We start from the raw sequence: 17,979 nt of genomic DNA, 5'->3' as shown, positions 1-17,979 counted from the left end.
CTTTTAGGTCATATTTTCAGATGATTCTTTTTGGAAATAAAATCTAACTTCCTTAGCTTTCATTTGACACATATAAGGCACTCTACTCCATTATGAGCTAAGAGTTATGGACGTTGCAAGCCTGACCCGATTCTAGAATGCAATGGCAAAGTATCTATTTTGGAGCTGTGTGTTGTAAGGGCATTAACATTATCACACACACTTTTGAAGGGCACGTCGAAGGACTTAAATTGGTCCCTAAATTATTCTATGGATGATAAAGTCATATAGGAGACAAAAAAGTAGCTCCACAAATAATAATATGAAGCTTACATGTGGGAGGAACACAAGGAAAGCGAAAACTTTGTCCTTATCTCCTTCTTGTCTCCTCTTTTGCTGACCTCTTATACAAGTGCAGCCATAGGCCACCAAACAAAGCAGAAGCAACAACCATTTCCCCTTGTCCAATACATTAGAAAGTCATATTTTCTTTATTTTATTTATCTTATTTCTCTTTCACACTAAGCCCTAAGATTAAAGTAGTTTTACATCAATGGTTAGATTTCTCTTAGGTTTTATCTTACACCAAGGAATGCTCTATATAAGGAGCTCTTAGTCCATTGTAAAATGCAAATTATGATTAAATGATATAAAAACATGAGATGTCTTCTCAAACAAAAATATTTTCAACTTGTGCTTAGTCTGTAGTTACGAGTCAGGCTGATAATTCTCTTGTGCATTGCTGTAGGTAATTAATCAAAGACTGTTGGTAAGGATAGCTTAATTCTGTGCAAGGCTATGAATTAAGTTACACCTGCTGTTTTTATTATTGTACTTTTATTCCTGTTCTAGGCTCTTGAATTTAAGCTCAATAAAACCCAAATTATTAGTCTAATTTCTTGTGGATTCTAGGCTGATAATTATATCCATTTATTTACTTGATTGCATCTTGTCAAAACCAAAGAAATTTCCCTACAAAAAACAAGCTTAGTTTTATTATTGGACCGATTTGCCTTCTCATATTGATGCCACCTATCTTAATATGTTGATAGGGAATGAAATGGTTTGTATGTCCATTCGAGGGCTGTCATGGCAATAACAATACGCTTCTGTTACCGCCGCGCTGACGTCGTAAGTACACCTCTCTATAAAGCGCCCAATAAGCTAGTTATTTTCAGTTGCGTAGCAATTGAATTGGTCTTTCTTTCTGAAAAAACCCAAACATCTAATTTGCTTTCACAAGAGAAAAATGACGGTGTCCATATTCTGCTTCAGGAACTGCCAAGTATCGCCAGCTTGATTCTCCGCCATTTTCCACTTCAAAAATCGACTATGATGCCATATGTATTCATATGTTTTTCCACACTAGAGTTAGGGATGGTAACAGAAACCATTTGGCCCTTTTTCTTTTGGGAGGGATAGTGGATGCGAGGTAAACTTTTCACGAGTTATTTCGGTAAGGAAAATGAAAAGGCGCCACCCGGTGACACCCAATTTGGGCGCCACCCTCTCACATTGGGTGAGTGGGGACCCCTTCAATTAAAAAGGGTTGTGAGAGGGTGGCACCCAATTTGGGCGTCACCTGGTGGCGCCCTATCAGTAATGGGTGTTAATGTTCATGATCAGCATAGGGTGTCATTTATTTGCATGCGACTAATGCTGCATTTTTGCCATTAGTACTTTCATTTTATTATCATCCTTTTTCTACTTTATTAATTTAGGACTCTACAAGAGATTTAGTGTGAAATTACATGCTATAATTCTTCCTGCTGCCCCCTGCCTCCAAATATGAAACTTATCCTTTACTATCAGTGGATCATTTATTTAGTATTTTCATTTTATAGATCAGAAATTTGACATATGAAACTTCAGTGCTGAAGAATGGACATTTTTATCCTTCACTATCAGTGGACTAGTAAATGGACTTCCTTCATGCTTGAAATTCTATTCAAACTTTAGAATAACCTGCCAAGATGTTGGGGTTAAACTATATTACAGTATTGAGGTTTTACCCTCAATTTCCTATGTTGGGATACTCTAATTGCCTTGTAGGATGGAAGTGAAGGGGACTAGTTTATAATTAAGTGGGCTACTCCTTACTTTGTTTTCCAGAGACAAAACTTAATGGTGGCTGATCAGGATAATTTATGATTTGTGTCTGGTTAATCTTCAGCATGATGGATTGATTATATTTGGCGCTAGACTAATTAATTGATAGGTCCATTTTATATATAATCTAACCCCCTATTTTAGCTCGGTTTATTTGATTATTGCACTACTATTAGCGTATTTGTGAGCTAATTCCGTGTTCTAGCCGTTTTTGCTCGTATTCATTGCATTTTGTAGGAAATAAAGCACTCGGTAGCTTTTTCCCGTCAAATTAACATTTACCCAAGTTCACGAGGTTAACGAGAGCAAGTCTTGACCATGCAAAGGTGTTTCGGGAAGCATAGGGGCATTTTGGGAAGAAATTGGAAAACACGAGCAAGAGGAAACCAATTTTGGATATGTAAAGAAATGAAGTCCAAAGGAAAGGCCATGATAAGAGCTTTATTGGATATCAGATGATGCCTAAGATACCTTAGACGGATGCATAAAGAAACAAGCATCGGATTCCGCATCAACATTAAGTGCAAAGTTACGACGGATTTAAGAGAAAAATGGGAAATGCCACGACTCCGATCGGGTTGTGGTGTCCCCGATCGGGGTTACACCCTAATTTAATGTTTACGTTTCGTCTTATGGTCCTATATAAAGGGTGTTGATCCGACACCTCTTACACACTTTCTACACCACTTTCATACTCTTATTTCAGTTCTTAGTTTTTAGATTAGATTTCCCTTAAGTATTTCCTTTATGTTATAAACAATTTCTTTTAGCATTTCAAAGTTGTATTACAATTTCCATTTCAAGTATTTGTTCTTCTATATTCTAAGTTATATTTCCATTATAAAGGTAATCTCATTTCTAATATTATTTTGTTATTCCTTTTGTCATTTCCTTTCACTAATTATTATGTTTACTTTATCATTTGTCATTAGATTAGTGATCATTATTCAAGAGTAGTTCACTAGTCTGGGGATTAAGGAAGCCATGCATAAATAGTTCTAGCAATTGTTGAATTGGGATGTTATTATATCGATTAAAAGTTTTTCTCACATGTTTGCATTGTTTTGATTAGTCTTTGATTGTTGGCCACTATCTTAGATTAAATTTGTTAATTCATTTTTATAAGTCAAGAGGCATGAAATTGAATTAGACTAAGCATGTTTTAGTAGACGACCTAGCCATAGCGAGAGCTCGTTAGGACCCGTTCTATCGTTGACAATAAGGCCGAGAGGTGGTTGCCTTTAAGCCTAAACAATTAACGATATTATCAAAACTTCTATGTTTAACTTGAGCATTTACATAATTTGCATGTGTGACCCGACCTCCGTAGACTCTTCCTTCATTATTATTGTCTCATAAACCCAACCAAACCAATCGATAACCGTCATTGATAGAATTCATCCCATAACAACTTGTATAACATCTCCCGTCTCCTTGTGTTCGACCCCTATTACTACATTCATTTGTGTCTAGGGTATTTATCTTTGATTAGATGGCGACATCCTATCAAATTTTAGCGCCGTTGCCGGGGATTACGGTTTTGTTTGCTAATTAATTAGTTGTTGAATTTTATCTTGTTTTATTTGTTCCAAGGAACACTTGTTCCTTTGTATTCTTGTCACGGTTTCTTTGTAGTTTTAGTGCCTATTTTGTAGGTAATAAAGCTTGGCCTTTCATAATGAATGACGGATTCGTCCCACAACTCAAAGATGAGCCTTTTCATGACTATCTTTCCCGGTTCTACTATTTTTGCGATGGTCTCATCTCCCTTGGACATGTCCTTAATGGGGATTCCTTGGGTCATCTTATGCTTGATGACATGGATTTTGAGACCCGAGAATTGGCTCTAAACTTGAGTAATGGAGGTGTCTATTACATGATCGGGTCGGAACTTTGGAATTTCTTAGATTTCATGGCTAGCCAATGTCAATTGCGGGAGGTAGCATGCCAATTCAATGTGTGGCGTATCGAAGAGGAGCTCAAAGTACTTCAGGCTCGTTTGGAACAACTTTCTCAAAAGAAAGCGAGCCAATGTGAGCTTATTACCTCTCCTTATGCTCTCCCAACCTCCCAATGTGAGTCTTTTCCCCCTAACAATTTTGAATTATTGTATGACGATGACGATAGTCCGATTTTCTTGGTTGAAATTTCCCCTATTGTCGTTCCAATTAACCATTTCGTGGAGGAGGTAGTTGACACACGTGCCATGGATGAGGTTGAGCCCGATTATCATGAAAAGGATAAGGTTTTGCCCGAGTCATTTGAAACCTTTGAAAATATTTTCACATGGGATGTAGTTGACCCATTTGACATTGATGGAGGAGTTAGTGATTTTCATTTAAAGGTTAAGTGGGATGAACCCCCCCCCCCCCCCCCCTCTGATACCATTTTGTAACACCTCCATACTCCAAGTGCCTTACCAGGACCACCCAGGTATAAGGATGTTACCATCTCGGTTACCCGAGGCAATGATAATCAAATAAACAATAATGAAACAACGTTTAAATAGAAATACTTTAGTGAAAGGTTACAATCTCAAAACCAAAACCAAAAGTACGAATACATGTTCCCAAACTGACTGTCTACTGATTTAATTGAAATGTTTATGAAAACTACTAAGCTACAACGGAAGACTTATATCATCAGACCGTGGCACATCCCAGCTATCCCAGTACTCAACTCATACCTGCTCAATATCTGCTCACCGTCCCCGAATGGATCACCGCAGGTTTTAAAACAATAAACGGGGTCAGTACTATTTACATAATTTATATAAACAACAATACAGTAACCAATACAGCTCAAACAATCATACACAATCATCCACTCCACTCCATCTCCGTCACCGACTGTCCACTGGACCAGCCCTGCCAGTGGGGGACCGCAGCCGTACCCATCAAATCCCCGCTCATCATACCGAGCGATAACCCTGTCCCATTAATGTGCACATCCCCTTCCGTGGCGGGTTCCACGAAGGGCGAAACTAGGGCGTGAAGCCACTCCCGCAAGTGACTCCACTCAGCCGAGAACGCATCTCGAGAACCAGAGACAAACAATCACAACCACAATACAATATCACAACCGTCTGAATCAATCAACAACACTAACTACAGCACAATCACCACACGTTATGTAAGTAATACTGAGTAGGGAAACCCTACCTGGAAAGCACAACAATCAGACGACCTCACAGCTGTTATCAAAAAGCTTCCTCTACGAATCCTCCTCCTAATATACAAACACATAATCACTACCAATAATACAAACAACAAAACCCCCAAATCCCCCAAACTAGGGTTTAACCAACTTTAAAGAAACATCATAAAAATGGTATATAGGTCTTACCCTCGACGCAAGGATCACAACGGAACAAAGGAAAGTGAAATCCGACCTTCCAAGCTCCGGGATTTGCCAACAATGCGATTAAAGCTAATGACGTAGTTTGCTTTCTCTTCTCACAGTGATTAGGTTTTGAAAAGTGATTTAGGAACAATGACGGAAGTATTATATACTCTAATCGCATTATTAACAAAACCCGAGAAAAATAACCCCCGTAAACCGGCTACTCGATCGAGTAGCTAAGGTACTCGATCGAGTGCCCCCTTACTCGATCGAGTACCCACGTTACTCGATCGAGTACCCAACAGGTCAGAAACTATTTTAATCCGCAACTCGCCCTTACTCGCCAGAGTAAGGCCTACTCGATAGAGTACCCCAAGACTCATAAATACGTAGTATTACATCCGGATGTCAAGGTGGCAGACACTCTCTCCGTGAGCTCACTCACCCAAATCTCTGGACTGAAGAGCGCAGGATAGCTGGGAAATTGATGTTGTGGAGGCACTGGCTGCTGTGGTTGAGTCTCCGCGACTCTCTCCCTCACCCGTCTCGGACCCCTCCCTACTCTATGTTGCCGATCCTCAGGTCTAGCCTGATCCCCTTTTGTCGGCTCTGGCATCACCTCCAAAAGATCATCACCAATGAGGTAAAATTGCCGCGCAGGAGCCTCCTCCTCGTCATCGGAATCCGCTGCCACTACCGCCGCCGTCAAGGGCTCAGTCGCAGGAAGGTGCTCGGGGTCGGGTATCCTCATTCAGCTCATCCCCCAAACTCTCCAGGCCAACCCACCACCCTCCAAGGTTCTCAACCATTTCTAGTCGAGAAAGTACTTGCGGTCCAAGAAAGGCACAGACGGGGCCAAAGGTATATAGGCCGAGGAGGCCTCAAAGGTGGTCAACCACTCCGCCAACCGTGTGGCAATGGCACCGCGGCTCAAGAAACGGGTCTCAGAAGTGGCCATCAAAGCTAGGCTAGCAGAAACTATGGCCGGGGCACTGAAAGAGACTCTCGGGGCTCGGGTGGGGTTAAGGTAGACAACAAGCAACATCACCTCATGTGAGTTAAGCTTACTCACATCCCTCCGGTCATAGAGTAGGCAAGTCAAGGCACGAAGAAAGTTCTTCAAGGTGATATGTTGCACATCATTAATTAACATGTTGCTAGAGGTGGGGGCGTTCTTACCGGTAAAGCAAGGCATATAACTACTGGCTCTACACTCAGTCGGGATGTCCCGAAGGGCTCCCTTCTCCGGTCGGGCAAGGCCAAGGTGGCTAGCAAACAAGTCCATGGTCAAGATAAAACTAGTGTTCATGAGTCAAAATTGGACGGTCTTAGCCGCCGTATCATAAAGAAAAGAACTCATGAACTCCAATGTCAATAAGGCATAGGAATGTTTCCTAAGACGGTACAAACCGGTCAAACCCAAGGTCTCAAATATGTGCCTCACATCCGTCTCTACCTTAAGGTCCTCTAATATGGTGGTGCCGATACAACGGGTTGGTTTCATACGACGCTTTTGTAACTCGACAAAAGCCTCTATTTGCTTGAAATCGGCAAAGACAACGGTGAAGTACTCAAGCACAGGTGGGACCGTGGGTTCCTGACTCCCCTCACCAACCTCAGGCTCAGAAGCCCTCCCTCTCTTACTTTGACGGGTACCAACTGCAGGTCTCGGCATCTGTTTCAACACATGTCATTAGGCCCACAAACAACACTTATTTGAAGATACAAAATAAACTGTTTATGCATGCTCATGGAAGAAGAAACAACTAGGTACACACTTTCACCAAAACAATCCAAAAGATTTAGACATATACTTCCAAAATTTTTGTCAGACGGTCTTTATAGCTATCAAAATATGAAATTTGTTACATCAAAGAGCAACCAATTGCCAAATTATAGCATTACTCTTTTCAAAAGCGTTTCACAAATAGATATTCATCAAAAGAATTGGGGCGAATTTTAGTTTGGGGCAGTTTTAAGACGGAGTTTTAAGACAAAATTTTGGGTACAACTAGTTAAAATCAACACTAAACATGATACCCATAACATACATCACTCAATTTTCCCCCTTTTATATGCAAAAGACAAACAAAAATTCAATTTGAATCCCAAACCCTAGAAATTTCGGTTCCCACATACCCTCATATTAATTCGGGTTTTCTACTTCTAGCATCATTAATCAACAATATAAAGCAATTATACCATGTTACAACAATTATAAGCAAGTTTACATGTGTATAAATTGAATTTTTAGAAAAATCCAACACTTTATATTGTTCTAATTGATTAAAAACAAAAAAAAAAGGATGAACATTCTTACCTTGAATGATTAGCAAGTGAAAAGGACGAATAAAACAAGAAGAACACCAAGAAATCAAGCAAAAAATCACCAAGTTTTGAGAGCAAAGAGAGAGAGAGAGATTGAAGAAATTAGGGTTTTGTCAAAGAAAGAATGAAGAGGAAAAGAAATCGGGAAAGGTATATGAATCCCGTATAAAACCGTGCACTGTAGCACTTACTCGATCGAGTAAGTAAGGTACTCGATCGAGTGGCCTCTACTCGATCGAGTTGGAGCTACTCGATCGAGTTTCCGCTGGCAGTTCCAACTTTTTCGATCTTATATCTCCTCAACTAGATCGAGTAAGGTCTACTCGGTCGAGTAGGTACTTGTACTCGGTCAAGTAAGGTTAGGTACATGGTCCAAAAGTTACGAGTTTAGTTAACGATCTCTGCAAAACAACAACTCGTGTCGATTCCAAATTACATTTGGAAACCGTCACAAATTATTTCATCCAATCACGACACATTATTACTACTCAAAGGTACACAACTACTTCGTCCGAACATTACACATATCATCCCATTCTAAACAAACATTACGCAAGACAATTCACTATAATATCAACTTATAGCATACACAATCAACACATTACGTCACATTTACTTACGCGTCTGCAACTTCAACTATCCAACCTATGTACACACTACCCTAGGCATCCACCTATCAATAAACCATCATATATTACTCAAGTTTGCTAAAATTCCAATCATGTCACAACAATTCATCAACCAAATATCCGACTTAATTATGCCATAGCACAAAAGTACTCAACAATTCACCCATTTCAATTCCAATTACTACTTGACAAACACTATCAACTAGTACAAGACTTACAACTCGTTATTATCATCATATACAAAGACTTACAAATCCCTTTATAAACTAGTACGCATACAAAGATTTACAACTCATTATTATCACCACATTATCCAATAATAGCATGCAACTATCAGTACTTTCACCATCTTTACCACATCCACACACACTTCCACTCAATCACAAACCTTCACAGCTCATCATCACGAATTACACGCACTAAACATTAACATATACTCCATCACAGTTGTTTCTAATTTATCTATCATACATACTATGCACATAATTCCCGACTCAATATTCCCATACCCAGTGACTGGCTTAAGCATAATGGGGCCGTGATTTTGAAATGAGAGCGCCTACTCACCCAAAATCAAGCATCAGCTGGGGCTCCCAACATACATACACATTATAGGTTCCAAAATCGTCGCTCTGATACCACTTTGTAACAACCCTATCTATCAAGGAGCCTTAACAAGACCTTCCCTAGTAGACAAGGGCGTTACCATCTCGGTTGCCCGAGGTCAGTAAGAATCAAATGTTGATAAAAGAACAATTATATTAATTACAAGTGATTTAACCAAACAAATGATACAAAAGATACAACTCGTGATAACTATCAAATAGGTGAAACTATCTCTGCCATGACTCGTGATAGACTCGTCCCTCCAAGCACCCAGCTAAGATCCATACATCAACCTGCTAAGTCTGACTGCTCACCATAGTGGATCACGGCAGACACAAAATAAAGAGACAACACAACAAAACCACACAAGGTCAGCAACTGAGGTAATAAGTACAAAAGTAGACTCAAACACAAATACAACAATACACACACACCACCTCCTTCAACCAACCACACACCTCTGACTGCCCGAAGGTCCAGTCCTGCCAGTGGGGACCGCAGTCGTTCCCACCTAAGCCCCGCTCATCAATCCGAGCGATAACCCATGTTCCTTAATGTGTACATCCCTTCTGTGGCGGGTTCCACAGAAAGCGAATCAAGGGCGTGAAGCCACTCCCGCAAGTGACTCCACTCAGCCGAGGGCGCACCTCGAGAACCACAGACAATCATTCACAATCAGCTGTACAATCAATCATCACCAACTATCAAATCCAACACGATACTGATAAATCAACCACAACCAACCAAAAACAAAGACGCTAAACCAACTATACAACAACAATATACCCTCTAGAAAATAAACAGAACTGAGTAGGCGAACCTACCTTTAGCAAACCGCAGCGATTCCACGCCCGATCACAAGATAACAATTAACCATCGAAACCACCTATAACAACCACCATAACCATCTATTACTACTACCATAACCATAACTGAAACCAAGAGAGACGATGATGACGATGACAACATACCTATACAAAGCAATCCGGCGTCAAGACTGCTACCCGACTCAAGCATCCCATCCCCATGGTGCAAACACTCTCAAAGATCTCAAGGAGATGATTCATGGTGAAGGAGAAGAGGAATGACGACATTTAGGTTTAGGAAGAAAGGTAGAGAAATGATTTGGGTTTCACGATTTACGATTTATAATTCCCTGCTGAACTCACGTTACTCGATCGAGTAACACACTTCTTGATCGAGTGACCTCTACTCGATCGAGTTCCCAAGCTACTCGATCGAGTAGCCTCCGCTAGATCGAGTAACACAAACTCAAAGGTTCACAACGTCACAAGGCTTAACTCGTAAGGTTTCTAAAGGTTAAGATAGGTGTCTAAGGTCAGTCAACGTCGGTCAAAAGGTCTCTAGAAGGACGGGTATTACATTTATCCTTTATTGCCATTATTCTTTTATGTTTACGTCTTATCAATTGCTTACCTATGCTTGTGTATTGTTCATGCGCATGAATATGATAAACTCCTAAGGGCGTTGACATGCTTTTTAGAGAACAAAGAGTGCTCATTTGGGAAAACTCGTTTTATTTATGCTTTTTAAGATAATTTATAGTTTTTGGACAATTGCAATTCCCATTTGGTTTTGATGTAATAGTTAGGACAATAAGACATTTAGTTTGCTTTAGTTTGTAGTAACTTGTCTTTTGCAGGTACTTTGCTACTTGGATTGGACCTTACCCCATTTTCAAGCTAGCTTGGGGGAGGCTTGTACACTTTAGTATGCTTTCTTTCGTTCCTTTATTTTCGCATGTGTCATCCCATCTCCCCTTGTTGGTTTTTGTTTGTCTATCTTTGTGTCACACATTGAGGACAATGTGTTGTTCTAACTTGGGGGAGGGATTTAGTGAATCTAGATATTTAATTGCTTTCACATATTTCAAAAATCCAAAAAAATTGAAAAAATTGAAAAATTTCATAAAAATGTTTCACCCTTATGTCTTATGCATAATGCCATTTCTCTTTGCATTTACCATTTTGTAACATTTTAAGCTAATGAGTTACGCTTTTGACGGGTTTGCATGTATGTGGATGTCTTGACATAGTGGGTGAGGGATGGATTTTGGACAAAATAGACTTGATCTTGACATTGGTAAGCTACATATATGGTAAGGTAGAGCTTCCAAAAGGCCGATGCATCTTTATCCGGTCTCATCTAGGTTTGTGTAGTTTCTCCTCTTGGTGTACGTTACATCTATAAGCACAAGTATGGTTTTTTGTTCCATTGTGTATGAGTTTTGCTATCATGATTGAATTTAGAAGCCATTCACTTGTTTGCTTATATATATTGATGTCATCAATATTTGAGCATATTTAGTCCCCGAATTAGCTTCGTTCCTATGCTTTGTAGTGCATATTTGGGTCATTTACTATCTTTAGTCCTTTGTTTTGCATATTCTTTGAGGTTTTGTTTCCTTGGTAGGATAGGAGTGCAAACCTTACATTTTCATGGCAAAATAGAGCTAAATTGATCGAATCTAATGACCAAGCATCAAAGAGAAGACAAGACTAGAACGCCTTTGTACATAATGTAGTAGATGGGTATTGATGAAGAAGATCCTTGCATCCCCGACAAAATCCAGGAGGATTGTTGGAAGAAGAAAAGAAGAAATGGCAAGCTGAACTAAGATCCGAGCGTGTCACCTATCGGGACGCTCGTCCAGAAGCTCCACAGGCCGCTCGTCCAAGTTGCCAGGCCACTCGTCCAAAAGCTATACAATCCGCTCGTCCCGACCTTTTGGACGCTCGGATTGTCCTCCAGAGCAACACGTCCCCTTCTTTCTTCATTCGAGATGCGCATATTTTTGGAAGACTAGCTAAAAGGAGACCCGCGTCTTTTCTTGAGAGGAGCGATTCCTCAAGGTCTTAATCGTCATTTAAGCCCTTAGTAACCCTAATTTGTACACCTAATCCCCACTATAAATACCCCATTAGTCTAATTAGATTATCATGTTCTTCTTATCAATGTTTAGTGTAGTTTATATTATTCTAATCTCTCTTTAATCTTGTAATCAACTTCTAATCAAGTATTAATACAAATCTCATTTTCTTAATTTATCTATTGTTCATCTTTTATTTTGGGTAATTGAAGATTATTTGGGTTTATTGGGAGATTGACAACCTTCCATCAATCATCAAGTACTTATATTATTCTTTGCATTATTATTTTGGAATCATCATTAGGTATAATTCTCTTAATCCCTTTTTAATTATTGTTAATCATCTTCATTTATTCATCATGTTTTGCTTTGTTAATATGATTGACAACCTTGTTAACATGTCAAACTTGATAATGAGTGAGTAGTTTCCTTAACTAGAGTTAATGGGGAAATAGGAGAAACCAACATGGGGGATGATTCATGCTTAATTTAATATGTTCACATAATTTATTTGCTTGCTTGTTGTGATCTCAACTTATGCACATGTTATGTTTGATGAAATGCGAGCCTATGAATCCTTGTAATTTTTACCCATCACTTAGCTTTTCAATGAGACTTGTAAGAGATAAACCAACTCGAGTCTCATTAGACCATGCATATAGTTGAGTAGGGAGGATTAAGTCGACTTGTAGGTGTTGTACAATCTAATCGATTCGGCTCCGGGACCCAAACCTTTCTAGGATTGTAAAATATAAACCAACTCGATCCTATCACAACAATAATTGCTTGCTTATAATTTGAGAATATGTTTATATGATCAATTCCCATGAATCCCCTATGAACCCATGACACCCTAGTGCTTTTAATCAATTGTTTAAATCTCATTTTAGCCATCTTGCTTGTTTACTTTTATTGTTATTTAGTTTAGTGATCTTCTTATCTCAACCCAAATTGTGACACCCCTAGACACCACTACTTGCAATCGAAAATCCTACATCAATACCCGTCCCTTGGGATCCGACCTTTACTTGCCTCTTTACTAGTAGTAGAGTTGTTTGTGAAGTTATAAATATTATTTTGGTCTAGGTGCTCCTAACGACAAGTAACCGAAATCTAAGCTCAAAGCGGACTGACCAAAAATGGCGCCGTTGCCGGGGACGGTGTTAACTTGATTTGATTTTCTTTGATTGTTATTAGTGTGTCTTTCTTTGCCTTGGGGAAGTAAAACTCCTCAAGGTTTGTTCTAATTGTTTTCGAGTTGTTTGATATTTTGCATGTCTAGAAGATCACAAGGTAACTTGTTACCCATTGATCACGAAATTGAAAGGACTTTGACAACCAATAGAAGACTTGCTAGAAATACTTTGAGAGGTATTGGTGAGGTTGTATATATTCAACCAAATACTATTGAGTTCATCAACCCTTTTGCAAGAGAAGGTGAGGAGAACCCAACACAAAATCAACCACACAATCACCCTACAATGCCTAAGTTTTCATCACATTCCGTACCAACCGAGGAGAACCTACCCAATGGAACTCCCACACCACAACACTTAACCGGAAATTTCATTGCAAAATCCGCATTTATCCAATTAGTCGAAAGAAGCCAATTTGGGGGGATGCCTAGTGAAGACCCTCATTCTCACATGGAGACGTGACTATTGTGATGCGATTTCACAAACCGGAGTGACTCAAGACCAAATTCGATGGGTCTTATTTCCTTTTTCTCTAATTGGTACCTCGAAACAATGATTGAAGAGCCTTGATAAGGCCGCTCTTGGAATTGACTCTTGGAAGAAGTTGGCTCTAGCTTTCTACAAAAAATTCTACCCTCCGGAAAAGACTAACATGCTAAGAGCTCAAATCACGGGTTTTAAGCAAAGGGACGAAGAATCTTTGTATGAAGCTTGGGAGCGATTCAAAGGAACTTGTCGCTCATGTCCTCATCATGGACTTAGCGAGTGGTTCTTGGTATAACAATTTTGGAATGGTCTTTATGAAGACTCAAGAAACATTCTCAACATGGTATCAAATGGTATGTTCATCAAAGTTGACGATAATCAAACTTGGAACAAGATTGAGGAAATGGCGGTCCATAATTCACAATATAGTATACCTCGCAAGGCTACTAGAGGAGGAAAGCATGAAGTGGACTCTATTACTCAATTGGGTGCTCAACTTAGTGCTCATATTGATACCATCAACTTGAAGTTTGAGAAGGCTATGGCTAAGCTTGAAGAAGCCTCAAAATCGCCAAAGCATCATGTTAATGCCATGGTGGCATCTTCATCAATCCCAAGCGGGATATGTGAGAATTGTGGAACTTTGGGACATGACCAAAGTGAATGTAGGGGAACAAATGAGCAAGTGAATGCTTTTCAAGCATACAAAAGTGGTACCCCTTATTCCAACTATTACAATGAAAACACCAAATTCCATCCAAATCTCTCATACAAAAGCCAAAATATTCAAAACCCTCAACCAACATACACCCCACCTCCCATGAGAAACCAAAATCAAAGACCCTTTTACAACCAAAACCAAGGTTATCAAAATCAAACTCCATACAATCAACAAAATGACCAAGGTTTTGATGTTCAAAAAGCGGTCCTCCAAATGCAAAAGAATCAACAAGAATTTTTCACTCAAATGCAAAAAGATAGCCAAGCAAAAGACATCACCATCAACAACATCCTAGCCCATACAAAAATGTTGGAAACTCAAATGACCCAACTAGCATCTTCAAGCTCTCAAAGACAAAAGGGGCAATTACCACCTCAAAGTAATCCCCCAAGACATGAAACGGTTAGTGCCATTCACTTGAGGAGTGGTACGAGATATGAAGGGCCAAAGAAGCAAGTTGAGGATAAAGTTGTGGAAGCTAGTGACAAGGAAAGAGTTGTGCAAAACTCTAGGGAAGAAGAACCCACCAATCAAGAGGTTTCAAAGAAAAGTGAAGAAAAGGCTAAAGAGAAGGAGCCCATTGTGATTAGACTTCCGTTCCCGAGTCGTCAAGCTAAGCCTAAGTTTGATAACCAACTTGGAAAATTCATGGAAATTGTAAAGAATTTGGAAGTCTCGATTCCTTTCACGGAATTAATCAATCACGTTCCGGCCTATGCAAAGTACACGAAGGACATCCTTCCGAAGAAGAAATCAATCAGGAAGCTTAAGACTATTGCCTTCACTAAGGTGAGTAATGCCATCCTTCAAGGAAGTTCACTTCCAAAACTCAAGGATCCGGGAAGTTTCTCCATTCCATGCACTATTGGTGACACTACAATCAACAAAGCTTTATGTGACCTTGGGGCAAGTGTTAGTGTCATGCCATATTCGGTTAGCAAGAGGCTAGGAATGGGAGAACTCAAATGTACCAACATCACGCTTCAAATGGCGGATAGATCAACAAAGACACCTTTAGGGGTATGGGAAGATGTTCCCGTGAGAATTGGAAAATTCTTCATCCCGGTGGATTTCGTTATTGTTGACATGGAAGAAGACTCCAACATTCCTATTATCTTAGGAAGACCTTTCTTGCACACCGCGGGAGCGGTGATCAATGTGAGGCATGGAGAGCTCACCCTTGAATTGGGAGATGAAACCATCACTTTCAATCTTGACAAGACCATGAGAGCTCCACAATTGCATGAGCCATGTTTTATGGTTGATCACTATAGCCGGAAGGATGATAGGAAGAAGTTGGAATTTCAATGGAAAAAGAAAGTGGATGACGCTTCATCAAAAGAACAAGGAAATAGCAACAATGAGAGCTTGAAAAGCTCACCCATGACAAGTGAAGAAGATGGCCTCATTGGCCAAGACAAGAAAGAAGGAGAGTTGTCTCTATCAACTCAAGAAATTTTTAATGACCAAGTAGACGAAGTTTGCGGTTTTTGGGATGATGAGTTTGAAGGGATATTCCATCCCTATATTGGTAATGCTATGAACCAAGACCATCATGGAGAACAACAAGTGCAAAAATCTATTGAGGACCTTTATCATGATAATGAGCAAGCTTTCGACTACTTCTTCAAGGTGTTGAGTAACATCAACAACACCTTAAACATGCCCCCTTGACATCTCACATTGGATGAGAGTTTGGTGGAGTCTTCCCTAAACCACCATTTGTAAATATTATAACTCCCTAACTTGAATTTCAATTATTACATTGCATTTTTGTCATTTTTGGATTTATATTTTTGTGCCTTGATCAAGATATTTATCATTTTGGGAGAAGTGAGGGAGGGACTTAGGATTTTATTGATGTGTAGTACTTTACCTTAATGTGGGGATAGAAATTGCCTAGGCTATTCATGCCTTTGTAGTGCCCCTACAATGAAGAACACGAGAATTGAAGAATGAAAATGACACGGGTTACGAAGTACCCACGGATGGACCTGAATCCATGTGGTCAGGGAAGAATCCGAGCGGCCAAAAGGACAATACGCTCGTCCTGAAGAAACCCAAGCGTCCAAGTCACCAGACGCTCGTCTGGTAGAGCAGCAGAAATCAAAAACCTGGTCTGACAATGAATCCGAGCGTCTCAGCAGAGAATCCGCTCGTCTTATTATGGACGGTCGTCCTTCAAGAAAGACGCTCGTCTTTTTGCTGCAAAAATTTTGGGATTTTCTCTATAAAGGAATCCGAGCGTCCAGCCAGAAAGACGCTCGTCCCTCCACAAAGAATCCGCTCATCTTTCCAGAAAGACGCTCGTCCTGTGGCGTCTTTTCCTGAGCCAAATTTTGAAGAATCCGAGCGTCCCGACACCTGGTCCGCTTGTCTTCCACTGCATTTTCAAATATAACGGGTCTTTTAAAGCCCTCTTCTCCCATTCATTCTCATTTCTTCAAACATACAAACACTACCCAAAACCCAAAAACCCTCATCCTCTCCATTAACAAAATCAAATTTCCTCAACTAAACTCAACCAAATCAAATCCAAACTTCCTAAAAACAAAAATTAACCACTCCTTTTGTAACAAAAAGTGATTCAAACACCAAAATCTTCAAGTTTTGAGTCGATTTTTAGGATACAAAGCAACATTCTTTTCATCCTAAATCGATTTGAGTATCACTAAAAATTGAAATTTTCAATCTTTTATTGGTGTAATCAAGCAAAGGAGAATGACAAGAACTAAAGGAGGCAACAAGGCACCCCAAAAGAAGACACTTTCCAAAAGGCAATTAGCTCTTCAAGCAAAACAATTGTCAAAGGCTTAGGTAATCCATGAGGCAAGGTTGGAGGTTCAACAACAAGATCCCCCTATGGAAGCTACAACATCAACAACTCCGGTCATTGAACAATTATCCAATTATCCGGAGGTAATTTTCACTTCCGACTCTCATAGGGAGAAATTTATTCTCTTTGCTAAGAAAACCATCATGCCTACTAAGTTAATTTGTGAAAATGCATTGTCAAAGTTGGGTGTTCTTGAACAAACCAAAACCTTCTTTGAGTCTATGGGGTTGGGTAATTTGTTTACAATGAAAGAATTGACATACCCCTCCCTCACCTTGGAATTTTTAAGTTCTTTGAAAGTCACAAGGGTGGAGACTCGAACCAACATCGAGTTTCGTCTTGAAAATGTTGATAGACGCATAACTTATGGCGAATTGGGTAAGATATTAGGCCTTAGTGATAACCCGAAATATAAAAAAGACTCTTATCAAGTATGACCCCGCTCCTCTTTGGATGGCAATTTCCGGAAAGAAATTCATACGCTTTCATGATTGTCGTGCTCTCTTAGTCCACCATCCGGGCATTAGAGCATGGCATAAGGTCATTGGGAATACTTTGATAGCTAGAAATGGCACAAATCATCTTACCAAACTTGATTGTATTCTTCTTGAGTCGGCCTTGAACATTGGGAGGGAATTTACCAAGCCATACGATGGCTTAATGTCGATTGTGGCAAAGAAGGCACCGCCTTTATTGTCAATGGAGGACTAGTTACCCATTTGGCTAAGCATTTTAACCGGGATTTCAACAAAAAACAACACTTATGTGCCGGTTAAAGGAGGCCATCTTGTTGATATGGACACCATGATTCACAAGTTTAAGTGGGTCAAGCACGACACTCTTGACAACAAATATGG

General features: G+C 39.8%; 1 long non-coding RNA gene and 1 other non-coding gene across 2 annotated transcripts; one reads left to right on the top strand and one right to left on the bottom strand.

Annotated features, from left to right (window-relative positions):
* The first annotated feature begins 428 nt into the window (after positions 1-428).
* On the top strand, positions 429-3,006 carry LOC141642865 (uncharacterized). Its single transcript, XR_012543495.1, has 3 exons — positions 429-727; positions 1,032-1,110; positions 1,255-3,006. It is a non-coding gene; the product is annotated as an uncharacterized LOC141642865 (long non-coding RNA).
* Positions 3,007-13,731: 10,725 nt separating this feature from the next.
* On the bottom strand, positions 13,732-13,838 carry LOC141644583 (small nucleolar RNA R71). The gene has a single exon (XR_012544196.1). It is a non-coding gene; the product is annotated as a small nucleolar RNA R71 (small nucleolar RNA).
* Between the last annotated feature and the right edge of the window lie 4,141 nt (positions 13,839-17,979).

Source organism: Silene latifolia, chromosome 2 (assembly GCF_048544455.1).
Source record: "Silene latifolia isolate original U9 population chromosome 2, ASM4854445v1, whole genome shotgun sequence".
Classification (NCBI taxonomy): Eukaryota; Viridiplantae; Streptophyta; class Magnoliopsida; order Caryophyllales; family Caryophyllaceae; genus Silene; species Silene latifolia.
Note: the sequence above shows the minus strand (reverse complement) of the source record. Positions and strands in the feature narration are given on the sequence as shown.